This window comes from Taudactylus pleione, unplaced genomic scaffold (genome assembly GCF_031769625.1).
Source record: "Taudactylus pleione unplaced genomic scaffold, aTauple2 ptg000593l, whole genome shotgun sequence".
Taxonomy (NCBI): domain Eukaryota; kingdom Metazoa; phylum Chordata; class Amphibia; order Anura; family Myobatrachidae; genus Taudactylus; species Taudactylus pleione.
In genome coordinates, this window is record NW_028284995.1 from 1 (window position 1) to 15654 (window position 15654).

At 31.6% G+C, this 15654-nt stretch overlaps 5 non-coding genes across 5 annotated transcripts; all 5 read left to right on the forward strand.

The window, feature by feature from the left end:
* Nucleotides 1-1388: 1388 nt before the first annotated feature.
* Nucleotides 1389-1461, forward strand: TRNAF-GAA (transfer RNA phenylalanine (anticodon GAA)). The gene has a single exon. It is a non-coding gene; the product is annotated as a tRNA-Phe (tRNA).
* A 2855-nt stretch (nucleotides 1462-4316) lies between these two features.
* TRNAF-GAA (transfer RNA phenylalanine (anticodon GAA)) lies at nucleotides 4317-4389 on the forward strand. The gene has a single exon. It is a non-coding gene; the product is annotated as a tRNA-Phe (tRNA).
* Nucleotides 4390-6753: 2364 nt separating this feature from the next.
* TRNAF-GAA (transfer RNA phenylalanine (anticodon GAA)) lies at nucleotides 6754-6826 on the forward strand. The gene has a single exon. It is a non-coding gene; the product is annotated as a tRNA-Phe (tRNA).
* A 2850-nt stretch (nucleotides 6827-9676) lies between these two features.
* TRNAF-GAA (transfer RNA phenylalanine (anticodon GAA)) lies at nucleotides 9677-9749 on the forward strand. Its single transcript has one exon. It is a non-coding gene; the product is annotated as a tRNA-Phe (tRNA).
* A 2369-nt stretch (nucleotides 9750-12118) lies between these two features.
* On the forward strand, nucleotides 12119-12191 carry TRNAF-GAA (transfer RNA phenylalanine (anticodon GAA)). The gene has a single exon. It is a non-coding gene; the product is annotated as a tRNA-Phe (tRNA).
* The last annotated feature ends 3463 nt before the right edge of the window (nucleotides 12192-15654 follow it).

The following is a 15654-nucleotide window of genomic DNA, read 5'->3' on the forward strand; positions in this document are numbered from 1 at the left end:
CCTTTTTTCTTCTTTCCTTGAGCAGTTATCAGTTTTTAAGTATTTCAAATGTAAACAACATCATTTCTTAACATAGTTGAGTATTCAGTGGCAACTTCTAAATGATGAGAATGTTTATTTAACAACACGGTGCATAAATACAGCTTAAATATTGTTTTCATGATGTCCATCATGCTACTCTATTATGAAAATTTGAAATAAACTAACTGCTTTCTGACCACAATTTGTTAAAACTTTTACTTAAATGTATGATTAAGGGTTTGTAATGGATATATTTACAGTATAAAACACATCTTTTCTCTTCATTTCATGCAATCATGATGACAGAAAAATATTAATACTTAACCTTGTGTAACCATGCATACATAGCTCAGTTGAGGTCTTAGTGACTTTTGTCATACACATACCTTTCCAAAATAGCTCAGTTGGGAGAGCGTTAGACTGAAGATCTAAAGGTCCCTTGTTCAATCCCGGGTTTCGGCATGTTTGTGTGCATTTTTCTTTTTTCCTTGAGTAGTGATCAGAATTTAATTATTTCAAATTTAAACAACATCATTTCTTAACATAGTTGAGTATTCAGTAGCAACTTCTAAATGATGAGAATGTTTATTTAAAAACACGGTGCATACATACAGCTTAAATATTGTTTTCATGTTGTCCGTCATGCTACTCTATTATGAAAATTTGAAGTAAACTAACTGCTTCCTGACCACAATTTGTTAAAACTTTTACTTAAATGTATGATTAAGGGCTTGTAATTTATATATTTACAGTATAAAATACATCTTTTCTCTTCATTTCATGCAATCATGATGACAGAAAAATATTGATACTTAACCTTGTGTAACCATGCAAACATAGCTCAGTTGATGTCTTAGTGACTTTTGCCATACACAGACCAAGCCGAAATAGCTCAGGTGGGAGAGCGTTAGACTGAAGATCTAAAGGTCCCTGGTTTCGGCATGTTTGAGTGCATATTTCTTTTTTCCATGAGTAGTGATCAGAATTTAATTATTTCAAATTTAATCAACATCATTTCTTAACATAGTTGAGTATTCAGTAGTAACTTCTAAATGATGAGAATGTTTATTTAACAACACGGTGCATAAATACAGCTTAAATATTGTTTTCATGTTTTAAGTCACGCTACTCTAACTATTATGAAAATTTGAAGTAATCTAACAATGCTTCCTGACCACAATTTGTTAAAACTTTTACTTAAATGTATGATTAAGGGTTTGTAATGGATATATTTACAGTATAAAACACATATTTTCTTTTCATTTCATGCAATCATGATGACAGAAAAATATTGATACTAAACCTTGTGTAACCATGCAAACATAGCTCAGTTGAGGTCTTAGTGACTTTTGCCATACACAGACTTTGCCGAAATAGCTCAGTTGGGAGAGCGTTAGACTGAAGATCTAAAGATCCCTGGTTCGATCCCGGGTTTCGGCATGTTTGAGTGCATTTTTCTTTTTTCCTTGAGTATTGATCAGAATTTAATTATTTCAAATTTAAACAACATCATTTCTTAACATAGTTGAGTATTCAGTAGTAAATTCTAAATGATGAGAATGTTTATTTAACAACACGGTGCATAAATACAGCTTAAATATTGTTTTCATGTTGTCCGTCATGCTACTCTATTATGAAAATTTGAATAAACTAACTGCTTCCTGACCACAATTTGTTAAAAGTTTTACTTAAATGTATGATTAAGGGCTTGTCATTTATATATTTACAGTATAAAATACATCTTTTCTCTTCATTTCATGCAATCATGATGACAGAAAAATATTGATACTTAACCTTGTGTAACCATGCAAACATAGCTCAGTTGATGTCTTAGTGACTTTTGACATACACAGACCTTGCCGAAATAGCTCAGTTGGGAGAGCGTTAGACTGAAGATCTAAAGGTCCCTGGTTTCGGCATGTTTGAGTGCATATTTCTTTTTTCCATGAGTAGTGATCAGAATTTAATTATTTCAAATTTAATCAACATCATTTCTTAACATAGTTGAGTATTCAGTAGTAACTTCTAAATGATGAGAATGTTTATTTAACAACACGGTGCATAAATACAGCTTAAATATTGTTTTCATGTTTTAAGTCACGCTACTCTAACTATTATGAAAATTTGAAGTAATCTAACAATGCTTCCTGACCACAATTTGTTAAAACTTTTACTTAAATGTATGATTAAGGGTTTGTAATGGATATATTTACAGTATAAAACACATCTTTTCTCTTCATTTCATGCAATCATGATGACAGAAAAATATTAATACTTAACCTTGTGTAACCATGCAAACATAGCTCAGTTGAGGTCTTAGTGACTTTTGCCATACACATACCTTGCCGAAATAGCTCAGTTGGGAGAGCGTTAGACTGAAGATCTAAAGGTCCCTTGTTCAATCCCGGGTTTCGGCATGTTTGCGTGCATTTTTCTTTTTTCCTTGAGTAGTGATCAGAATTTAATTATTTCATATTTAAACAACATCATTTCTTAACATAGTTGAGTATTCAGTAGTAACTTCTAAATGATGAGAATGTTTATTTAACAACACGGTGCATAAATACAGCTTAAATATTGTTTTCATGTTTTAAGTCTTGCTACTCTAACTATTATGAAAATTTGAAGTAATCTAACAATGCTTCCTGACTACAATTTGTTAAAACTTTTACTTAAATGTATGATTAAGGGTTTGTAATGGATATATTTACAGTATAAAACACATATTTTCTTTTCATTTCATGCAATCATGCTGACAGAAAAATATTGATACTTAACCTTGTGTAACCATGCAAACATAGCTCAGTTGATGTCTTAGTGACTTTTGCCATACACAGACCTTGCCGAAATAGCTCAGTTGGGAGAGCGTTAGACTGAAGATCTAAAGGTCCCTGGTTTCGGCATGTTTGCGTGCCTTTTTCTTTTTTCCTTGAGTAGTGATCAGAATTTAATTATTTCAAATTTAAACAACATCATTTCTTAACATAGTTGAGTATTCAGTAGTAACTTCTAAATGATGAGAATGTTTATTTAACAACACGGTGCATAAATACAGCTTAAATATTGTTTTCATGTTTTAAGTCACGCTACTCTAACTATTATGAAAATTTGAAGTAATCTAACAATGCTTCCTGACCACAATTTGTTAAAACTTTTACTTAAATGTATGATTAAGGGTTTGTAATGGATATATTTACAGTATAAAACACATATTTTCTTTTCATTTCATGCAATCATGCTGACAGAAAAATATTGATACTTAACCTTGTGTAACCATGCAAACATAGCTCAGTTGATGTCTTAGTGACTTTTGCCATACACAGACCTTGCCGAAATAGCTCAGTTGGGAGAGCGTTAGACTGAAGATCTAAAGGTCCCTGGTTTCGGCATGTTTGCGTGCCTTTTTCTTTTTTCCTTGAGTAGTGATCAGAATTTAATTATTTCAAATTTAAACAACATCATTTCTTAACATAGTTGAGTATTCAGTAGTAACTTCTAAATGATGAGAATGTTTATTTAACAACACGGTGCATAAATACAGCTTAAATATTGTTTTCATGTTTTAAGTCACGCTACTCTAACTATTATGAAAATTTGAAGTAATCTAACAATGCTTCCTGACCACAATTTGTTAAAACTTTTACTCAAATGTATGATTAAGGGTTTGTAATGGATATATTTACAGTATAAAACACATATTTTCTTTTCATTTCATGCAATCATGATGACAGAAAAATATTGATACTAAACCTTGTGTAACCATGCAAACATAGCTCAGTTGAGGTCTTAGTGACTTTTGCCATACACAGACTTTGCCAAAATAGCTCAGTTGGGAGAGCGTTAGACTGAAGATCTAAAGGTCCCGGGTTTCAGCATGTTTGAGTACCTTTTTTCTTCTTTCCTTGAGCAGTTATCAGTTTTTAAGTATTTCAAATGTAAACAACATCATTTCTTAACATAGTTGAGTATTCAGTGGTAACTTCTAAATGATGAGAATGTTTATTTAACAACACGGTGCATAAATACAGCTTAAATATTGTTTTCATGATGTCCATCATGCTACTCTATTATGAAAATTTGAAATAAACTAACTGCTTTCTGACCACAATTTGTTAAAACTTTTACTTAAATGTATGATTAAGGGTTTGTAATGGATATATTTACAGTATAAAACACATCTTTTCTCTTCATTTCATGCAATCATGATGACAGAAAAATATTGATACTTAACCTTGTGTAACCATGCAAACATAGCTCAGTTGAGGTCTTAGTGACTTTTGCCATACACATACCTTGCCGAAATAGCTCAGTTGGGAGAGCGTTAGACTGAAGATCTAAAGGTCCCTGGTTCAATCCCGGGTTTCGGCATGTTTGAGTGCATTTTTCTTTTTTCCTTGAGTAGTGATCAGAATTTAATTATTTCAAATTTAAACAACATCATTTCTTAACATAGTTGAGTATTCAGTAGTAACTTCTAAATGATGAGAATGTTTATTTAACAACACGGTGCATAAATACAGCTTAAATATTGTTTTCATGTTTTAAGTCACGCTACTCTAACTATTATGAAAATTTGAAGTAATCTAACAATGCTTCCTGACCACAATTTGTTAAAACTTTTACTTAAATGTATGATTAAGGGTTTGTAATGGATATATTTACAGTATAAAACACATATTTTCTTTTCATTTCATAGAATCATGCTGACAGAAAAATATTGGTACTTAACCTTGTGTAACCATGCAAACATAGCTCAGTTGATGTCTTAGTGACTTTTGCCATACACAGACCTTGCCGAAATAGCTCAGTTGGGAGAGCGTTAGACTGAAGATCTAAAGGTCCCTGGTTTTGGCATGTTTGAGTGCATTTTTCTTTTTTCCTTGAGTAGTGATCAGAATTTAATTATTTCAAATTTAAACAACATCATTTCTTAACATAGTTGAGTATTCAGTAGTAACTTCTAAATTATGAGAATGTTTATTTAACAACACGGTGCATAAATACAGCTTAAATATTGTTTTCATGTTATAAGTCAGGCTACTCTAACTATTATGAAAATTTGAAGTAATCTAACAATGCTTCCTGACCACAGTTTGTTAAAACTTTTACTTAAATGTATGATTAAGGGTTTGTAATGGATATATTTACAGTATAAAACACATATTTTCTTTTCATTTCATGCAATCATGCTGACAGAAAAATATTGATACTTAACCTTGTGTAACCATGCAAACATAGCTCAGTTGATGTCTTAGTGACTTTTGCCATACACAGACCTTGCCGAAATAGCTCAGTTGGGAGAGCGTTAGACTGAAGATCTAAAGGTCCCTGGTTTTGGCATGTTTGAGTGCATTTTTCTTTTTTCCTTGAGTAGTGATCAGAATTTAATTATTTCAAATTTAAACAACATCATTTCTTAACATAGTTGAGTATTCAGTAGTAACTTCTAAATGATGAGAATGTTTATTTAACAACACGGTGCATAAATACAGCTTAAATATTGTTTTCATGTTTTAAGTCACGCTACTCTAACTATTATGAAAATTTTAAGTAATCTAACAATGCTTCCTGACCACAGTTTGTTAAAACTTTTACTTAAATGTATGATTAAGGGTTTGTAATGGATATATTTACAGTATAAAACACATATTTTCTTTTCATTTCATGCAATCATGCTGACAGAAAAATATTGATACTTAACCTTGTGTAACCATGCAAACATAGCTCAGTTGATGTCTTAGTGACTTTTGCCATACACAGACCTTGCCGAAATAGCTCAGTTGGGAGAGCGTTAGACTGAAGATCTAAAGGTCCCTGGTTTCGGCATGTTTGAGTGCATTTTTCTTTTTTCCTTGAGTAGTGATCAGAATTTAATTATTTCAAATTTAAACAACATCATTTCTTAACATAGTTGAGTATTCAGTAGTAACTTCTAAATGATGAGAATGTTTATTTAACAACACGGTGCATAAATACAGCTTAAATATTGTTTTCATGTTTTAAGTCACGCTACTCTAACTATTATGAAAATTTGAAGTAATCTAACAATGCTTCCTGACCACAATTTGTTAAAACTTTTACTTAAATGTATGATTAAGGGTTTGTAATGGATATATTTACAGTATAAAACACATATTTTCTTTTCATTTCATGCAATCATGATGACAGAAAAATATTGATACTAAACCTTGTGTAACCATGCAAACATAGCTCAGTTGAGGTCTTAGTGACTTTTGCCATACACAGACTTTGCCAAAATAGCTCAGTTGGGAGAGCGTTAGACTGAAGATCTAAAGGTCCCGGGTTTCAGCATGTTTGAGTACCTTTTTTCTTCTTTCCTTGAGCAGTTATCAGTTTTTAAGTATTTCAAATGTAAACAACATCATTTCTTAACATAGTTGAGTATTCAGTGGTAACTTCTAAATGATGAGAATGTTTATTTAACAACACGGTGCATAAATACAGCTTAAATATTGTTTTCATGATGTCCATCATGCTACTCTATTATGAAAATTTGAAATAAACTAACTGCTTTCTGACCACAATTTGTTAAAACTTTTACTTAAATGTATGATTAAGGGTTTGTAATGGATATATTTACAGTATAAAACACATATTTTCTCTTCATTTCATGCAATCATGATGACAGAAAAATATTGATACTTAACCTTGTGTAACCATGCAAACATAGCTCAGTTGAGGTCTTAGTGACTTTTGCCATACACATACCTTGCCGAAATAGCTCAGTTGGGAGAGCGTTAGACTGAAGATCTAAAGGTCCCTGGTTCGATCCCGGGTTTCAGCATGTTTGAGTACATTTTTCTTTTTTCCTTGAGTAGTGATCAGAATTTAATTATTTCAAATTTAAACAACATCATTTCTTAACATAGTTGAGTATTCAGTAGTAACTTCTAAATGATGAGAATGTTTATTTAACAACACGGTGCATAAATACAGCTTAAATATTGTTTTCATGTTGTCCGTCATGCTACTCTATTATGAAAATTTGAAGTAAACTAACTGCTTCCTGACCACAATTTGTTAAAACTTTTACTTAAATGTATGATTAAGGGCTTGTAATTTATATATTTACAGTATAAAATATATCTTTTCTCTTCATTTCATGCAATCATGATGACAGAAAAATATTGATACTTAACCTTGTGTAACCATGCAAACATAGCTCAGTTGATGTCTTAGTGACTTTTGCCATACACAGACCATGCCGAAATAGCTCTGTTGGGAGAGCGTTAGACTGAAGATCTAAAGGTCCCTGGTTTCGGCATGTTTGAGTGCATATTTTTTTTTTCCATGAGTAGTGATCAGAATTTAATTATTTCAAATTTAATCAACATCATTTCTTAACATAGTTGAGTATTCAGTAGTAACTTCTAAATGATGAGAATGTTTATTTAACAACACGGTGCATAAATACAGCTTAAATATTGTTTTCATGTTTTAAGTCACGCTACTCTAACTATTATGAAAATTTGAAGTAATCTAACAATGCATCCTGACCACAATTTGTTAAAACTTTTACTTAAATGTATGATTAAGGGTTTGTAATGGATATATTTACAGTATAAAACACATATTTTCTTTTCATTTTATGGAATCATGCTGACAGAAAAATATTGATACTTAACCATGTGTAACCATGCAAACATAGCTCAGTTGATGTCTTAGTGACTTTTGCCATACACAGACCTTGCCGAAATAGCTCAGTTGGGAGAGCGTTAGACTGAAGATCTAAAGGTCCCTGGTTTTGGCATGTTTGAGTGCATTTTTCTTTTTTCCTTGAGTAGTGATCAGAATTTAATTATTTCAAATTTAAACAACATCATTTCTTAACATAGTTGAGTATTCAGTAGTAACTTCTAAATGATGAGAATGTTTATTTAACAACACGGTGCATAAATACAGCTTAAATATTGTTTTCATGTTGTAAGTCACGCTACTCTAACTATTATGAAAATTTGAAGTAATCTAACAATGCTTCCTGACCTCAATTTGTTAAAACTTTTACTTAAATATATGATTAAGGGTTTGTAATGGATATATTTACAGTATAAAACACATATTTTCTTTTCATTTCATGCAATCATGATGACAGAAAAATTTTGATACTAAACCTTGTGTAACCATGCAAACATAGCTCAGTTGAGGTCTTAGTGACTTTTGCCATACACAGACTTTGCCAAAATAGCTCAGTTGGGAGAGCGTTAGACTGAAGATCTAAAGGTCCCGGGTTTCAGCATGTTTGAGTACCTTTTTTCTTCTTTCCTTGAGCAGTTATCAGTTTTTAAGTATTTCAAATGTAAACAACATCATTTCTTAACATAGTTGAGTATTCAGTGGCAACTTCTAAATGATGAGAATGTTTATTTAACAACACGGTGCATAAATACAGCTTAAATATTGTTTTCATGATGTCCATCATGCTACTCTATTATGAAAATTTGAAATAAACTAACTGCTTTCTGACCACAATTTGTTAAAACTTTTACTTAAATGTATGATTAAGGGTTTGTAATGGATATATTTACAGTATAAAACACATCTTTTCTCTTAATTTCATGCAATCATGATGACAGAAAAATATTAATACTTAACCTTGTGTAACCATGCATACATAGCTCAGTTGAGGTCTTAGTGACTTTTGTCATACACATACCTTTCCAAAATAGCTCAGTTGGGAGAGCGTTAGACTGAAGATCTAAAGGTCCCTTGTTCAATCCCGGGTTTCGGCATGTTTGTGTGCATTTTTCTTTTTTCCTTGAGTAGTGATCAGAATTTAATTATTTCAAATTTAAACAACATCATTTCTTAACATAGTTGAGTATTCAGTAGTAACTTCTAAATGATGAGAATGTTTATTTAAAAACACGGTGCATACATACAGCTTAAATATTGTTTTCATGTTGTCCGTCATGCTACTCTATTATGAAAATTTGAAGTAAACTAACTGCTTCCTGACCACAATTTGTTAAAACTTTTACTTAAATGTATGATTAAGGGCTTGTAATTTATATATTTACAGTATAAAATACATCTTTTCTCTTCATTTCATGCAATCATGATGACAGAAAAATATTGATACTTAACCTTGTGTAACCATGCAAACATAGCTCAGTTGATGTCTTAGTGACTTTTGCCATACACAGACCAAGCCGAAATAGCTCAGTTGGGAGAGCGTTAGACTGAAGATCTAAAGGTCCCTGGTTTCGGCATGTTTGAGTGCATATTTCTTTTTTCCATGAGTAGTGATCAGAATTTAATTATTTCAAATTTAATCAACATCATTTCTTAACATAGTTGAGTATTCAGTAGTAACTTCTAAATGATGAGAATGTTTATTTAACAACACGGTGCATAAATACAGCTTAAATATTGTTTTCATGTTTTAAGTCACGCTACTCTAACTATTATGAAAATTTGAAGTAATCTAACAATGCTTCCTGACCACAATTTGTTAAAACTTTTACTTAAATGTATGATTAAGGGTTTGTAATGGATATATTTACAGTATAAAACACATATTTTCTTTTCATTTCATGCAATCATGATGACAGAAAAATATTGATACTAAACCTTGTGTAACCATGCAAACATAGCTCAGTTGAGGTCTTAGTGACTTTTGCCATACACAGACTTTGCCGAAATAGCTCAGTTGGGAGAGCGTTAGACTGAAGATCTAAAGATCCCTGGTTCGATCCCGGGTTTCGGCATGTTTGAGTGCATTTTTCTTTTTTCCTTGAGTATTGATCAGAATTTAATTATTTCAAATTTAAACAACATCATTTCTTAACATAGTTGAGTATTCAGTAGTAAATTCTAAATGATGAGAATGTTTATTTAACAACACGGTGCATAAATACAGCTTAAATATTGTTTTCATGTTGTCCGTCATGCTACTCTATTATGAAAATTTGAATAAACTAACTGCTTCCTGACCACAATTTGTTAAAAGTTTTACTTAAATGTATGATTAAGGGCTTGTCATTTATATATTTACAGTATAAAATACATCTTTTCTCTTCATTTCATGCAATCATGATGACAGAAAAATATTGATACTTAACCTTGTGTAACCATGCAAACATAGCTCAGTTGATGTCTTAGTGACTTTTGACATACACAGACCTTGCCGAAATAGCTCAGTTGGGAGAGCGTTAGACTGAAGATCTAAAGGTCCCTGGTTTCGGCATGTTTGAGTGCATATTTCTTTTTTCCATGAGTAGTGATCAGAATTTAATTATTTCAAATTTAATCAACATCATTTCTTAACATAGTTGAGTATTCAGTAGTAACTTCTAAATGATGAGAATGTTTATTTAACAACACGGTGCATAAATACAGCTTAAATATTGTTTTCATGTTTTAAGTCACGCTACTCTAACTATTATGAAAATTTGAAGTAATCTAACAATGCTTCCTGACCACAATTTGTTAAAACTTTTACTTAAATGTATGATTAAGGGTTTGTAATGGATATATTTACAGTATAAAACACATCTTTTCTCTTCATTTCATGCAATCATGATGACAGAAAAATATTAATACTTAACCTTGTGTAACCATGCAAACATAGCTCAGTTGAGGTCTTAGTGACTTTTGCCATACACATACCTTGCCGAAATAGCTCAGTTGGGAGAGCGTTAGACTGAAGATCTAAAGGTCCCTTGTTCAATCCCGGGTTTCGGCATGTTTGCGTGCATTTTTCTTTTTTCCTTGAGTAGTGATCAGAATTTAATTATTTCATATTTAAACAACATCATTTCTTAACATAGTTGAGTATTCAGTAGTAACTTCTAAATGATGAGAATGTTTATTTAACAACACGGTGCATAAATACAGCTTAAATATTGTTTTCATGTTTTAAGTCTTGCTACTCTAACTATTATGAAAATTTGAAGTAATCTAACAATGCTTCCTGACTACAATTTGTTAAAACTTTTACTTAAATGTATGATTAAGGGTTTGTAATGGATATATTTACAGTATAAAACACATATTTTCTTTTCATTTCATGCAATCATGCTGACAGAAAAATATTGATACTTAACCTTGTGTAACCATGCAAACATAGCTCAGTTGATGTCTTAGTGACTTTTGCCATACACAGACCTTGCCGAAATAGCTCAGTTGGGAGAGCGTTAGACTGAAGATCTAAAGGTCCCTGGTTTCGGCATGTTTGCGTGCCTTTTTCTTTTTTCCTTGAGTAGTGATCAGAATTTAATTATTTCAAATTTAAACAACATCATTTCTTAACATAGTTGAGTATTCAGTAGTAACTTCTAAATGATGAGAATGTTTATTTAACAACACGGTGCATAAATACAGCTTAAATATTGTTTTCATGTTTTAAGTCACGCTACTCTAACTATTATGAAAATTTGAAGTAATCTAACAATGCTTCCTGACCACAATTTGTTAAAACTTTTACTTAAATGTATGATTAAGGGTTTGTAATGGATATATTTACAGTATAAAACACATATTTTCTTTTCATTTCATGCAATCATGATGACAGAAAAATATTGATACTAAACCTTGTGTAACCATGCAAACATAGCTCAGTTGAGGTCTTAGTGACTTTTGCCATACACAGACTTTGCCAAAATAGCTCAGTTGGGAGAGCGTTAGACTGAAGATCTAAAGGTCCCGGGTTTCAGCATGTTTGAGTACCTTTTTTCTTCTTTCCTTGAGCAGTTATCAGTTTTTAAGTATTTCAAATGTAAACAACATCATTTCTTAACATAGTTGAGTATTCAGTGGTAACTTCTAAATGATGAGAATGTTTATTTAACAACACGGTGCATAAATACAGCTTAAATATTGTTTTCATGATGTCCATCATGCTACTCTATTATGAAAATTTGAAATAAACTAACAGCTTTCTGACCACAATTTGTTAAAACTTTTACTTAAATGTATGATTAAGGGTTTGTAATGGATATATTTACAGTATAAAACACATCTTTTCTCTTCATTTCATGCAATCATGATGACAGAAAAATATTGATACTTAACCTTGTGTAACCATGCAAACATAGCTCAGTTGAGGTCTTAGTGACTTTTGCCATACACATACCTTGCCGAAATAGCTCAGTTGGGAGAGCGTTAGACTGAAGATCTAAAGGTCCCTGGTTCGATCCCGGGTTTCGGCATGTTTGAGTGCATTTTTCTTTTTTCCTTGAGTAGTGATCAGAATTTAATTATTTCAAATTTAAACAACATAGTTTCTTAACATAGATGAGTATTCAGTAGTAACTTCTAAATGATGAGAATGTTTATTTAACAACACGGTGCATAAATACAGCTTAAATATTGTTTTCATGTTGTCCGTCATGCTACTCTATTATGAAAATTTGAAGAAAACTAACTGCTTCCTGACCACAATTTGTTAAAACTTTTACTTAAATGTATGATTAAGGGCTTGTAATTTATATATTTACAGTATAAAATACATCTTTTCTCTTCATTTCATGCAATCATGATGACAGAAAAATATTGATACTTAACCTTGTGTAACCATGCAAACATAGCTCAGTTGATGTCTTAGTGACTTTTGCCATACACAGACCTTGCCGAAATTGCTCAGTTGGGAGAGCGTTAGACTGAAGATCTAAAGGTCCCTGGTTTCGGCATGTCTGAGTGCATTTTTCTTTTTTCCTTGAGTAGTGATCAGAATTTAATTATTTCAAATTTAAACAACATCATTTCTTAACATAGTTGAGTATTCAGTAGTAACTTCTAAATGATGAGAATGTTTAGTTAACAACACGGTGCATAAATACAGCTTAAATATAGTTTTCATGTTGTAAGTCACGCTACTCTAACTATTATGAAAATTTGAAGTAATCTAACAATGCTTCCTGACCACAATTTGTTAAAACTTTTACTTAAATGTATGATTAAGGGTTTGTAATGGATATATTTACAGTATAAAACACATATTTTCTTTTCATTTCATGCAATCATGATGACAGAAAAATATTGATACTAAACCTTGTGTAACCATGCAATCATAGCTCAGTTGAGGTCTTAGTGACTTTTGCCATACACAGACTTTGCCGAAATAGCTCAGTTAGGAGAGCGTTAGACTGAAGATCTAAAGGTCCCGGGTTTCAGCATGTTTGAGTACCTTTTTTCTTCTTTCCTTGAGCAGTTATCAGTTTTTAAGTATTTCAAATGTAAACATCATCATTTCTTAACATAGTTGAGTATTCAGTGGCAACTTCTAAATGATGAGAATGTTTATTTAACAACACGGTGCATAAATACAGCTTAAATATTGTTTTCATGATGTCCATCATGCTACTCTATTATGAAAATTTGAAATAAACTAACTGCTTTCTGACCACAATTTGTTAAAACTTTTACTTAAATGTATGATTAAGGGTTTGTAATGGATATATTTACAGTATAAAACACATCTTTTCTCTTCATTTCATGCAATCATGATGACAGAAAAATATTAATACTTAACCTTGTGTAACCATGCAAACATAGCTCAGTTGAGGTCTTAGTGACTTTTGCCATACACATACCTTGCTGAAATAGCTCAGTTGGGAGAGCGTTAGACTGAAGATCTAAAGGTCCCTTGTTCAATCCCGGGTTTCGGCATGTTTGCGTGCATTTTTCTTTTTTCCTTGAGTAGTGATCAGAATTTAATTATTTCAAATTTAAACAACATCATTTCTTAACATAGTTGAGTATTCAGTAGTAACTTCTAAATGATGAGAATGTTTATTTAACAACACGGTGCATAAATACAGCTTAAATATTGTTTTCATGTTTTAAGTCTCGCTACTCTAACTATTATGAAAATTTGAAGTAATCTAACAATGCTTCCTGACCACAATTTGTTAAAACTTTTACTTAAATGTATGATTAAGGGTTTGTAATGGATATATTTACAGTATAAAACACATATTTTCTTTTCATTTCATGCAATCATGCTGACAGAAAAATATTGATACTTAACCTTGTGTAACCATGCAAACATAGCTCAGTTGATGTCTTAGTGACTTTTGCCATACACAGACCTTGCCGAAATAGCTCAGTTGGGAGAGTGTTAGACTGAAGATCTAAAGGTCCCTGGTTTCGGCATGTTTGCGTGCCTTTTTCTTTTTTCCTTGAGTAGTGATCAGAATTTAATTATTTCAAATTTAAACAACATCATTTCTTAACATAGTTGAGTATTCAGTAGTAACTTCTAAATGATGAGAATGTTTATTTAACAACACGGTGCATAAATACAGCTTAAATATTGTTTTCATGTTTTAAGTCACGCTACTCTAACTATTATGAAAATTTGAAGTAATCTAACAATGCTTCCTGACCACAATTTGTTAAAACTTTTACTTAAATGTATGATTAAGGGTTTGTAATGGATATATTTACAGTATAAAACACATATTTTCTTTTCATTTCATGCAATCATGATGACAGAAAAATATTGATACTAAACCTTGTGTAACCATGCAAACATAGCTCAGTTGAGGTCTTAGTGACTTTTGCCATACACAGACTTTGCCAAAATAGCTCAGTTGGGAGAGCGTTAGACTGAAGATCTAAAGGTCCCGGGTTTCAGCATGTTTGAGTACCTTTTTTCTTCTTTCCTTGAGCAGTTATCAGTTTTTAAGTATTTCAAATGTAAACAACATCATTTCTTAACATAGTTGAGTATTCAGTGGCAACTTCTAAATGATGAGAATGTTTATTTAACAACACGGTGCATAAATACAGCTTAAATATTGTTTTCATGATGTCCATCATGCTACTCTATTATGAAAATTTGAAATAAACTAACTGCTTTCTGACCACAATTTGTTAAAACTTTTACTTAAATGTATGATTAAGGGTTTGTAATGGATATATTTACAGTATAAAACACATCTTTTCTCTTCATTTCATGCAATCATGATGACAGAAAAATATTAATACTTAACCTTGTGTAACCATGCATACATAGCTCAGTTGAGGTCTTAGTGACTTTTGTCATACACATACCTTTCCAAAATAGCTCAGTTGGGAGAGCGTTAGACTGAAGATCTAAAGGTCCCTTGTTCAATCCCGGGTTTCGGCATGTTTGTGTGCATTTTTCTTTTTTCCTTGAGTAGTGATCAGAATTTAATTATTTCAAATTTAAACAACATCATTTCTTAACATAGTTGAGTATTCAGTAGTAACTTCTAAATGATGAGAATGTTTATTTAACAACACGGTGCATAAATACAGCTTAAATATTGTTTTCATGTTTTAAGTCACGCTACTCTAACTATTATGAAAATTTGAAGTAATCTAACAATGCTTCCTGACCACAGTTTGTTAAAACTTTTACTTAAATGTATGATTAAGGGTTTGTAATGGATATATTTACAGTATAAAACACATATTTTCTTTTCATTTCATGCAATCATGCTGACAGAAAAATATTGATACTTAACCTTGTGTAACCATGCAAACATAGCTCAGTTGATGTCTTAGTGACTTTTGCCATACACAGACCTTGCCGAAGTAGCTCAGTTGGGAGAGCGTTAGACTGAAGATCTAAAGGTACCTGGTTCAATCCCGTGTTTCGGCATGTTTGAGTGCATTTTTCTTTTTTCCTTGAGTAGTGATCAG